This window comes from Vanacampus margaritifer, chromosome 20 (genome assembly GCF_051991255.1).
Source record: "Vanacampus margaritifer isolate UIUO_Vmar chromosome 20, RoL_Vmar_1.0, whole genome shotgun sequence".
Classification (NCBI taxonomy): Eukaryota; Metazoa; Chordata; class Actinopteri; order Syngnathiformes; family Syngnathidae; genus Vanacampus; species Vanacampus margaritifer.
In genome coordinates, this window is record NC_135451.1 from 13,879,303 (window position 1) to 13,891,237 (window position 11,935).

General features: G+C 39.9%; 1 long non-coding RNA gene across 2 annotated transcripts in view; it reads left to right on the top strand.

The window, feature by feature from the left end:
- LOC144039992 (uncharacterized) overlaps window positions 1-2,870 on the top strand; it is a 32,366-nt gene extending 29,496 nt beyond the window's left edge. For both annotated transcript variants that reach the window (XR_013289594.1, XR_013289595.1), the window contains one exon: window positions 2,498-2,870. This is a non-coding gene — a long non-coding RNA (uncharacterized LOC144039992). The remainder of the gene's footprint in view (window positions 1-2,497) is intronic.
- Window positions 2,871-11,935: the final 9,065 nt, after the last annotated feature.

Genomic DNA, 11,935 nt, shown 5'->3' on the forward strand with positions numbered 1-11,935 from the left:
TTTTACTTCACATTTGAATATTTGATGAATAATCATGTAAAAATTAGCCAATTAAGAATTTTTTTAACTAATAACTATGAGCAAATTTTACTTAATTTTTTCATGAAAATGTAATTAATCATAATGGATATAAAGATATTTTACTAAACTCCATTAAAAATATAATAAAATAACTGGTATGTACTAGGAATCATTCAGTATGGATTTTTTATTTAGGCTGATGCCGATTCCGATTTCAATCACTGATTTATAGGCCAACTAATATAATATAATATATATATATAATATATATATACTTTAAGGAATAAAATAATTATTTATTTTTTGGTCCCGTCATGCTTGCAACAATGACGATATGAATTACAGGCAGAATATTTGGCTGTTTTACAAGACTTTGTCCTTAAGTTTTTAACTTTACAACAGAGACAAAACTTTTTTGAAAGTCAATTCCTTTGTAAAACGTTTTAATGTGTAACAAAAAAAAGAGAAAGAAAAATTAATATAAGCCGATCAATCCACAGTATTTACAGTACAACAAAACAACTTTGCCTGAAAAATGCCGCTGTTAGCTTAATGCTAACACATAATGGCACAAATTAATGACATTTTCATTCATTTCAATAGGGTAAGATGATTTGAGATGTGAGTCTTGTATCTCAAAGCACCACATTACACATTTATTTTAATTGGAAATGTTAAAATCCGACTTAAAACATCACCTGAAGCATTTATGAAGTGCCCGGAACCAATCGATTCATTTCATTTACTATGGGGAAACATGCTAGGCTTTTCCACTGTACTTTCTATTTTTAGCATGCATCATTGCGGTTGTGTTGAACGTGTAAGCCAACACACTGCCGCCACAGCATCGCCGCCTGCTTTTACCCTGCCTGGCCTGTTAGCGAGAGCAGGATGTCAGGCTCCATTAGCGAGCCGCCGTCCGCCTGCTAACGCACGGAGGGTCTGTGGCGGGCTTATGAATTAAGGGTCAGGCCTCGGCGCAACACCACCGTTGTCGTCTCCTTAATGAGAGCTGATGGTGAGAGTGGGCGCACCCCCGTTCCCCTCTGCCGCCACTACCATAACCCCCCCCATGCCCCCCGATCCACATTACCTTCCTCATTTGCTTGGCCATTAGCGTCAACCCTAGCTGGAGGTCCATAAAATGTGGCGTGAATGGATTTAATCAGCATGGCAAAGAACCACAACCACAGCACTAGAAATAGAACTTATTGTAGTGGGAAGTAGTACACAAACAATATAGCACTAGCCCAAACTCCTCAGTGTGATCCCCCCCCCCCCCCAAAGAGAAATTGTCACACCAATTGTATGCAACACAACTTTTCTGATACACTATAAATTAACGGCAATCTTTCTCCTCGAAAATAAGACATTTCCCAAATTTGGTGACGCAGAGAGATTTATGACCCCCACTCATTTTTTTCTTTTTTTTGCGGCATCTTTGTGACCCCAAATTATTCAGGGAAAGAGCATACTGTACATTGTAAGGAGTGACAAAATAAGACGATGACAAGAAGACATTTCCCAAATTTGATGGTCACAGAAAGATGTATGACCCCTACACCCAATTTTTATTTATTTATTTTGTGACCCTAATTATTTGGGGAAAGAGCATACTGTACATTTTAGGGAGCACTTTTTTTTGAGGGGGTCATAAATGTTTTAGTGTCTAGCAATTAAGAAGCTATTTTCTTCCTAGTGCTCGATTTTAAAAAGTATCTAGCAAAAACATGTTTTAGCTACATTCTTTTTGTATTTGTGTGTGTGTGTGTGTGGGGGGGGGGGGGGGGGGGGGTAACCCAAAAATCCCAAATTTCTAATAAGACAAAGCTTTATGACCCCCACCCCCAATTTTTCTTTTCTTGTTTTTCAGCAATCTAAAATTTTGTGACCCCTAATTATTCGGGGAAAGAGCACATTGTACATTTTAGGGAGTGACAACATTTTGTGCAATTTTTTTGATGGGGGTCATAACATTTTTAGCATATTTTATCGTAATTAAAAAGCCATATTCTTAGTGCTCGATAATATTTTGTATCAAGCAAAAAAAAAATGTTTTAGTGAGATTTTTGGTGGGTAACTAAAAAAAAAGAAAAGGTGTCATCAAAATTTTTAATGACCCGATAAAAGTCACAAAATGTAGGTGGTGCAAATTATTTTATTTTGATAAGGGATGGGGGAGTGTAAAATTTTCTGCGCTCACAAAATTTTGAGGACAATGTGACAAAATGATTGGGGTAGGGGGGCTATAAAACTTTTGGGGTGGTTGGATATATAAAGCTATATAAGGGTCATAAAATATGGTTGGCATAAAATCTTGGGAGTGACTATTAACTATTTATTAGCCTAAAAAAACACTCCGATGAGCCCATTTCACAACATATTTTAGAGCAATCAAGCATGTTGGATTCTCACTTCCTGTCCACTGTAGTGACTGATGCGCCAACATTATTTGTTTTCGCTCATACTTCCGTAGCAGCTTGTTTGGAAAATGGCCGCGCAGCAGCTTCGCCAGCCCCGCCCCGGCGTACAGTGGACGGCGTGCCGAGACCTCCTCGGAATGTCACGGAATGTCAGCTGGATGCGGAGAGGCGCAGATAAGAGCTACAGTAGCCACGTTATCCTCCGTACTCCCCCCACTTAGCCTGGTAAGACTAATGGCAAGAAATGACAAGCTGAGGGATTTGAAGCCTCTAAAGGGCCTCTGGGAGCTGATTAGTATGCACACACACACACGCGCACGCACACAAACACACACTTCACAATCTTCCTGACCTGCGCCGTTATACATGTGAATGTGCTGCGCAGGCATTTTTCCGCTCCTTTATGGCGTCCCCTCCCAACCCCCCATCGCTCTCCATCATGTATGTGCGCGAAACGCCCCCCCCCCATACCGAGCATCGAGCGAGCGTCGAGGAGGAGAGAAATTAATTGAAATCCAAACCGCGACGCAGGACCGACTAAGTAGGCGAATTGCAGTTGTCACGTAATCGGGGGTGCTGCCGATCTGTTTGACGAGGGGGGGGGGGACTGTCGCTGAGCTTCCCTACCTCCGTTTCATTCCCTTGTGGTCTTCCCAGCATGGCTCTACGCATCCCTGCACGATTCCAAGCCTGTCACAAGAAAATGAGATGAAATCGACCACTGTTGCAATGTAAAACGTGACGCACGTGTAACACACAAGCTTTTTGGTTGACAAGTGACAAGCATACGGCAGCTAGCTGAGATGCTAACGTAGCCGTCTGTGACCTCACAATCTGTCTTAAAAAGAACCACAATAAATGGGAAAAATAAGCCTAAAATGGCTTACTTCTTATGTCTGTTTAGGTATGGGTTCTTGGGACCTTTTGGTGCACATGCCTACTTAATTTCATGTAGTTGAACATAACCGTCTGCAGGGGCTGAATTTTCAAAATATGGTCCAAAAGCATTTAACCCCAAAATGACAAAATCTCTAGACATGATTGTCTAAATGGTTGCTTCTCTCCAAAGTGGCATACTTCCTGTGCATTTTAGGACATGGGTTCCTGAGACTTTTTTGTGGGACTACTCATAGTAGACATGCCTACCAAATTTCATGTTACTAACCGTAATCGTCTTCAGGGGCTGAATTTTTTAAATACAAAAGCATTTACTCCCCAAATGGCAAAAGGTGTAAAACATGTCGGTCTATATGGATGCTTCTATCCAAAGTGGCAGACTTCCTGTGCATTTTAGGATGTAGCTTCTTGAGACTTTTTTGTGGTGCAACTCATACGAGACATGCCTACCAAATTTCATGTTGCTGACCATAACCGTTTTCAGGGGCTGAATTTTTTAATACTAAAGCAGCTAATCCCCAAATGACAAAATCTCTAAAACATATTTGTCTAAATGGTTGCTTCTCTCCAAAGTGGCATACTTCCTGTGCATTTTAGGATGTATGTTCTTGAGACTTTTTTGTGGCGCAACTCATACGAGACATGCCTACCAAATTTCATGTTGCTGACCATAACCGTTTTCAGGGGCTGAATTTTTTAAATGCAAAAGCATTTACTCCCCAAATGGCAAAAGCTCTAAAACATGTCTGTCTGTATGGTTGCTTCTATCCAAAGTGGCAGACTTCCTGTGCATTTTGGGACATGGGTTCTTGAGACTTTTCTGTGGGACTAATCATAGTAAACAAGCTTACCAAAGTTCATGTTGCTAATTGTAACCGTCTTCAGGGGCTGAATTTTTAAATGCAAAAGCAGCTAATCCCCAAATGACAAAATCTCTAGAACATATTTGTCTAAATGGTGGCTTCTATCCAGGGTGGCATACTTCTTGTGCATTTTAGGACATGGGTTCCTGAGACTTTTTTGTGGGACTACTCATAGTAGACATGCCTACCAAATTTCATGTTACTAACCGTAACCGTCTTCAGGGGCTGAATTTTTAAATAGAAAAGCATTTACTACCCAAATGACAAAATCTCTTGAACAAGCTTGTTTAAATGGTTGCTTCTAACCAAAGTGTCAGACTTCCTGTGCAAACTCTTGAGACTTTTTTGTGGGTCTTCTCATATTAGACATGCCTACCAAATTTCACCTTGCTAAATCAAACAGTCTTCAGGGGCTGCATTTTCAAATGTAGAATTATATTATTAGAATGACGAAAACATCGCAAAGTAGTGTCGTCCATCTGTCTCGTCGACGCCCTTCCAATTTCCCGCCGATCAGACAAAATCTCTTGAAGTAGTTTGTCTTTAAAGGAGTTCGAGAACTGCCGAAAATAGCTTAACAGAGGCAAGTTCCATCAACGACGCATTGCCCGGAGGCGACGACGGCGAGAAGACTCAATAACAGTGAAGGATGCTCTTGTTGAGATCCGAGACCTTCTCGTAATAGACTCGGCCGTGCTGCGAAAATGCGATTTAGCTTTGGAGCGCTGCGCTTCGGCACTGTGTTTTGCTGCCACAAACACACACACACACACGTGCGCGCACACGCCTAACCTGGCCCTGATCCGTCATAATTAGACGGGATGAAAGGAATCCTGGTGACTGACAGCAATAAAGTGTCATCTTGGAGAAAAAACGTCAAGGGTTCCTTTTCACATTTTTTCATCACTGCGTGTGTGTGTGTGTGTGCGCCTATTTTATGATTATTTATTAAGTTATTAAGTGACGAGGCACACATTCTCGTCGGGTCGTATCTGTGTGAGCGCAAATGTGCGTGTGACAGATGAAGATTTTTTTTTTTTTTTTCCTCCTCCCCTCCCCGTCTCGCTCTTCCTCCCGGCCAACACTCAGAGCAGGTCCAGAAAGACGACGGCGGCCTGCCATCTGTGCAGGTATCCTGCATGCAAGCCTTCGCCATCTCTCTGTGTGTGCGTGCGTGCGTGTGTGCGTGTGCAGTATTAGTCACACCATCACTATATTAATAGCAACATTTCTCCCAGAATTTGTGCTTTAATATTTTGTATTCATTTTACAGATGCTGTATTATTATTTTTTAGTTTGTATTTATATTTGATTTATTATATTTTGTTACGTCATCATTATTATTAAAAAAATATATATTTTTTAATTATATTCATTAAATTGCATTTTTTTTTAAGTAATTACGCTGTCACTATAATAATAGTATTATTTATGGGAGTCTCTAATTTTATAATTTGCTTTTTTTTTGCATTTTCATTATTATATTTTATTGTATTATGACTTTTTATTCATTTATTTATTTAAGTACTTGATGAAAAAAGTTGTGTTGAGAGTTCAGTCTTTTTACTTTTTATACGTCATTTTTTTAAATATATATTTATGTACTATTTGGTACAGCATGCAGTTTTATATTATTTGATGGTATTATTGTATTTCTTATTGGTATACAAACATACGGTATGTACCCCTGAAGGGAAAAGCCGAAAGGAAAAGACGATTTACGGTAGCGGTAATTCTGTAATTTTCTTATATTATTTTATATTTCATATTTTATTTGTTATGACGTAGATATATCATGCGTTCGTTTATTTACATAGCCAGTGTAGGTCTATATGTATTTTTCTTTGTTTTGTATTTTACACAGATTTATTTATTTATTTGTTTAATTTTTGTTTTTTATAGGATAACTGCTATAGAAAAGGTTGTTTTTGGTTTTATACTTCCAAAAAAAATGTATCTGACTATAGTGCCATATAAATATGGCAACGTCCACCGGCCTGCATCCTGGCGTTCCATTCCACCTTTGCAGTTTGCGTGAATGCAGATCTGCAGACTGCTGTTCCCGGGGTCGATCAATAAGGCAGTTTCATTTAAATAAACATTAGCGCTGCTCCGTCTAATTAATGGAAGCTCATCTGCAATTTGTCAGCGAGCTCTTTGATGTCGCTATGAATATTTCCTTTTTTTGCAAAATGAGCACCCTCGCTCGATTAGCGGCGCATTGTGGCGGCTGCCGACAACCCCCCCCCCCCCCCCCATTCCCCCTCCATGCCCCCTACCCATGTCGACGTTTGCTTATCGAGAGCACGCTCGAGCGTCGCCAGATTAAAATCGTTGACTGCGCGGCGAGGACAATGAGAGGCCGTAAAGCGGATGCGGAGGAACATGAAAAATAGCAGGGAGGGTCCGGAACAGCTGATGTATCTAATCTACATACAAGCAAGCTGATCAAATGCTTGGGCAATTTCTCAAGTCGTATATCAAACGCAACACGACAGGAACACAGAATCAATATCGGGGGGGGGGGGGGTTTCACGCCCGGGAGCGCTAATGCTAAAGCGCTAGTAAACGTCGAGGAGAAATGTGAAAATGCACACACCGACGCAATGTCAGCTCGTGACCCAATTTCACACGGATGCATAATTCAGCCATCTTCCCGTAGAGAAACTATTTAGCAAATCTTACTCGCAGCAGACTGCCGCTATGACGGACGCTGCTTGGTTAGGCGACCTCAATAAGTCGAGTCCATTGATGCGAAACGCACGTTGATTCGGTTTAAAGATTAAAGATGGTAAAAAAAAAAAAAATTGGACCCAACCCAAAAATCAGATTGAAAACAGTTGAATGTGTTGAATTGGCTGCTTCTAACCAAAACAGCAGACTTCCTGTGTCTTTTCAGGAATGGCTTCTTGAGACTTTTTTTGTGAGTCTTCTCATGACAGATGTGTCTACCAAATTTCATGTTGCTGAGTGAAACCTTACCTAATAAATACTCATCATAAAAAAAAGTGTTGCGCTATGCTCTGGCCACAAGCAATAAACACAAATTCTTTCGACGTAGCATTTGACTCAAAATTTTGTAGCAATGGGACAAAATCATTTCCTAGGGTTAGGCTTAGGCTAAAATTTATAACATAGAAAATATGGTCCCAAAAATGTACCAACAAATGTTCATTATAAAACTGACGTTGCGCTATACTCTGGCCACAAGCGATAAACACAAATTCTTCTCGACGTAGCATTTGTCTCAAATTTTGTAGCAATTGGACAACATCTTTTCCTAGGGTTTAGGTTTAGGCTACATTTATAATATAGGAAATATGATCCAAAAGATTTACCAACAAATGTTCATTATAAAACTGACGTTGCGCTATGCTCTGGCCACAAGTGATAAACACAAATTCTTCTCGACGTAGCATTTGTCTCAAATTTTGTAGCAATTGGACAAAATCTTTTCCTAGGGTTAGGCTAAATTTATAACATAGAAAATATGGTCCAAAAACTGTACCAACCATTGCTCATTATAAAACCGACATTGCGCTATACTCTGGCCACAAGTGATAATTAAAACTCAAATTCTTCATTCTTCAGCCATAGTTTGTTTTTAAAGGACCCTAAAAAGGCCGTTTCTTACTAAAATGGCAAACTTTGAGTCTTTAGATTTTGGGACATTTCCTAAGGCCATTGTCATTCATCTATTTGCAATTTTGTGCTCGTTTCAGTTCTTCCAAATACAATCAAATTAGCCAAGATTACAACAATCGAGTAAGGCGTCACTGGGATGATAATGGCGCGTTAATAAAAATGCATATCGAACCCACATTTAAACGGCCGTAATTAAATCCTAATGGCACGTTGAATTTGCCTGTCGAAACCAACGGTATCCATTAACCGAATCTCCCGGACCCGCCGCAAAAAACGCGTCGTCGATAAACGCATAAAGTGTCCCGGCATTTGCGCGATTACGACGACTCGCCGGAACGATCGCACACGGGAAAGCAAAGCCACTTTTAGCCGGTTAGCGTGAGCGGCTAACAACGGATTAAAGCCTGTAACGAGGAGAACGGCGTCCTAATTTGGGACACCTGAAATAGGCCAGAGGCAGAGGAGCACTGGGAGGCTGCAGGGGAAGCAAGCGGGGCCTTAAGTGTGCTATCATAGGCGTCTCTTGTGCCTGCCTGCTTTATTTGCGGCAGTCAGGTTAATGAGTCCACCAGCCCACTTGATGTTGAGAGGCCTACCACAAAGAGCCGCCTCATTAGCGCTCGCCTGGCACGCCGCGCCCAGACAAAAGCCGCATTCACGCTAGCTGAATGCCTTCACGCCGCTCAATGCTGCCAGCCGCACTGGGGGGGTGGTGGGGGGGTCAATGCCATGCTATGCCATGCCAGGACCCGCCTCCCTCCTCACCACCCTGCACGCGTCTTGGACTCTGGCCAGCCGTGCCACGAGCCCCTCTGCCCCCGTGGCAGGCTGTTAGTCTGGAGCGCATATGTATCTATTAGGAGTTTCAGGCAATTAATTTTTTTTAATCGTAATTAATCGCGCGACTTTAATAGTTAACTCACGATTAATCACACATTTGATATCAGTTCTAAATGTACAATAAAATGTAAAAAGAAATTCCCCTAAATTTTCATACTCAACATAAGTGGGAAAAAAAATTTAATTAATAGAAATATGGCTGCATCTTTTAGTCATTGATACAGTAATTTCATAATACAAAATCATAAAGTTGAGTTAAAAAAAAAAAAAGAGTGTGATATTGGTTTGTGTTGAGGTCATTTTTCTGCCACCAGATGGCATAATTGCATTTGTAAGTCGTTGGTGACAGCTCAGTGCATTTTTCTTTTCATATTAAGAGCCATCTTAGCTTCTTTTTTTTTATTCTTTTTTTTGTTTTGCCTACCATCAATTATTAGCAATTATTATTTGGAGTGAGCAAGCAGGAGCTAGCGTGACCAGCTAACAAGCGCAAGCTAGCAAGAGCCATCTAATCTTTAACAGTAACTTGTAAAATTCTGTACATTTTTAAAATTGTAAAATACAACTTGACGACAGTCTCCACAAATATATGCATAATTAATCAATTTATTACTAGATTTTTGACGTGGACGTGTCTGCTGCATTGCAACTGGAATTCCAACTCAAAAATAAACACACTATTTTCTAAATAAATTTTTGACGATAAGTGTGCTAACATGGTTCGCTAGCTTGCTATCATGCTAACTGTGTCATGCTTACTGCTCTTGTCTAAGATAATTACCACCATTTTTTTTTTAACTTATGACTACAAAATTAGTTGCATGGTATGTAGAAACACTTTTTTAAATGTGACATGATACACAATTTCTTACTAATTATTTTTGCGAACCGCTAAGCTACGGCTCAAACGCCAGGGAGAACCGAGCTCTCAAGACATCAAATGATCACAAGACGCATCTCATGACTGATGCATAGGAAAAAGGCGGGTGGTGGTGGTGGGGGGGGGATCAATTTCCCTTGAGTGGCGTGGGGGTCAGGAAGAGTTAAATATTTCCTGCATAGGCACTTGTCTATTTTTAGCAAACAGCTGAGCTGACTGCAGCGATGTCAGCGCTGGTGCTGATGGAATGCTTTGTTGTGTGTGCTGCAAATGGAGCCAAAATGGCCGCCGGTGGCAAAAGGTAGCATCGTTAGCATCGGTAACCGAAAAGCGCGGTATGTACAGTATTTATAGTAAGCCTCCGGGCTTGTTCCCCGTGTCCCTAAAAGAGCACGGTTGCCTGGCAACCGTTATTGTTGCCATGGAAACGCATGTGTCGGCGTTAACTCCGAGGAGTGGACGCGCGCTCGCATTCCGACGGTCGGCGAATCAGACGCGCCCGGCTAAACATAGCGACGGACGCGCGCACAAACAAACTCTGGTTGAAGGCATCGCAACGCTGCGTGACGGCGGCATATTTGCCAGACTGCAGTTCAGCGAGCATCGAAGGATCAACTCGATGTGGCTTCTGTTGGTCCGAAGGAAAGAGCATCGCTGCGTATGATGTCGCGTGAGATGCTAGCATAGTGCGCTTCATTTATTGATGGCTTGTGTTTGTTAAAAAAAAAAAAAAAAACATTTAAAGACAACAATGAAAAAAATGTCACAATTAGATGATTTGATTTTAAAATGTCATTTTTTAATTTTATTTTTTTAAACTTGTTTTTTTTTGTTTTTTTACTGCCCCTGTTGATCACTGGGGTGTGAAACCGCTCAAACCAAAAAGTTTTCACTTTTTGCGCGATAATCATTAAATCTTATTCGGCGACACATCAACATGCACGGCTGTAATTGCGCAAGAGAAAACACATCTTTGTGAGTCAGATGAGATTTAGGGTGGTGTTCAGGGTGGGAAGGGGGGGGGGGTTCTGTAGATGTTGCTCATGCTGCTGCTGGTTGACATTTAGCATCACAGAGAGGAAAAGGGAGGTGGAGAACCAGGTGCCCTACATGCACGTATGACCTCCCGCTAATGTCGGGGAAGGGGCGGGGGGGGGGGGGGGTGTATTATTATGGTTCTCCCTGCTTCAACCACATCAAACACTGGAGGTACCCCCACTTGCCCTGGAGCCCATTTCAGTTGACTTTTGGGTGAGGGAGTACAACGTGGACTGGTCGCTAGCCAATCGGCAGGCCATGGAACGACAACTGCCTAGAAATAAGTGGGATGACGAATAACGCCTCATCGAGACGTCGCCACTCGTCTGGGATCACCGTTAGCATCGCAACACTGATGCTAATTAGCATTAAGCTAGTGGGATGAAAGGCTAATTCACGTAGCTGTTTTAACTATTATTACTACTACCGCCATTAATGATAATAATAATAATAATAATAATAATAAATATTATGTAAATTACATTCAAATAAAGTGATAACTGTAGGAACTGAGTCGAATTTTCCAGGAGCAATCGTTGCCCACTTTGGAGGACGCTGGCCAAATACGGATAACCTGGTTGCGTTAGCACGCAACCACTACATCACGAGCAGCCCTGCTGACAGCTCGGGAATTGCACTGCTTGGCTAAAGTGCACAGTGCCGGGATTTGTCCTGTGTGTGATACTAAGCAGGGTAACAAATGTGCTTTTGAGCAAACACACATATTTTGTGGCAGTATTTTTGCATTAATGAAGCTTTTCTTCTTATTGTTATTATTATTTATATGATTTTTAATTAATAATGGGAAAGAAAGAAATGTGAAAAAACATTTTAAAAATATTTTAATACATCATTATTATTTTTATTTAATCTTTTTTAAAATATTTTAATATATCATTATTTTTTAATTAATGGGAAAGAAAGAAATGAGGAAAACCATTTTTTAATATTTTAAAATTATATCATTATTTTTTTTAAATAATGGTAAAGAAAGAAATTGATTACACATTCTAAAATATATTAATATATCATTATTAGTATTTTTTAAATGAAAAATGGGAAAGAAAGAAATGTGAAAAACACTTTAAAAATATTTTTATATTATTCAATATTTTTTAATAATGAAAAATAACGAAATGTAAATAAAACATTTTAAAAATATTTTAATATATCATTATTTTTGTTCATTAATAATGGGAAAGAAAGAAATTTGAAAAAACATTTATTTTTTAATATTTTATCATTATTAGTATTATTTTTTTAATTAACAAAGTGAAAGAAAAAAAATGTTTCAATATTATTATTATTTAATTCATAATGGGAAAGAA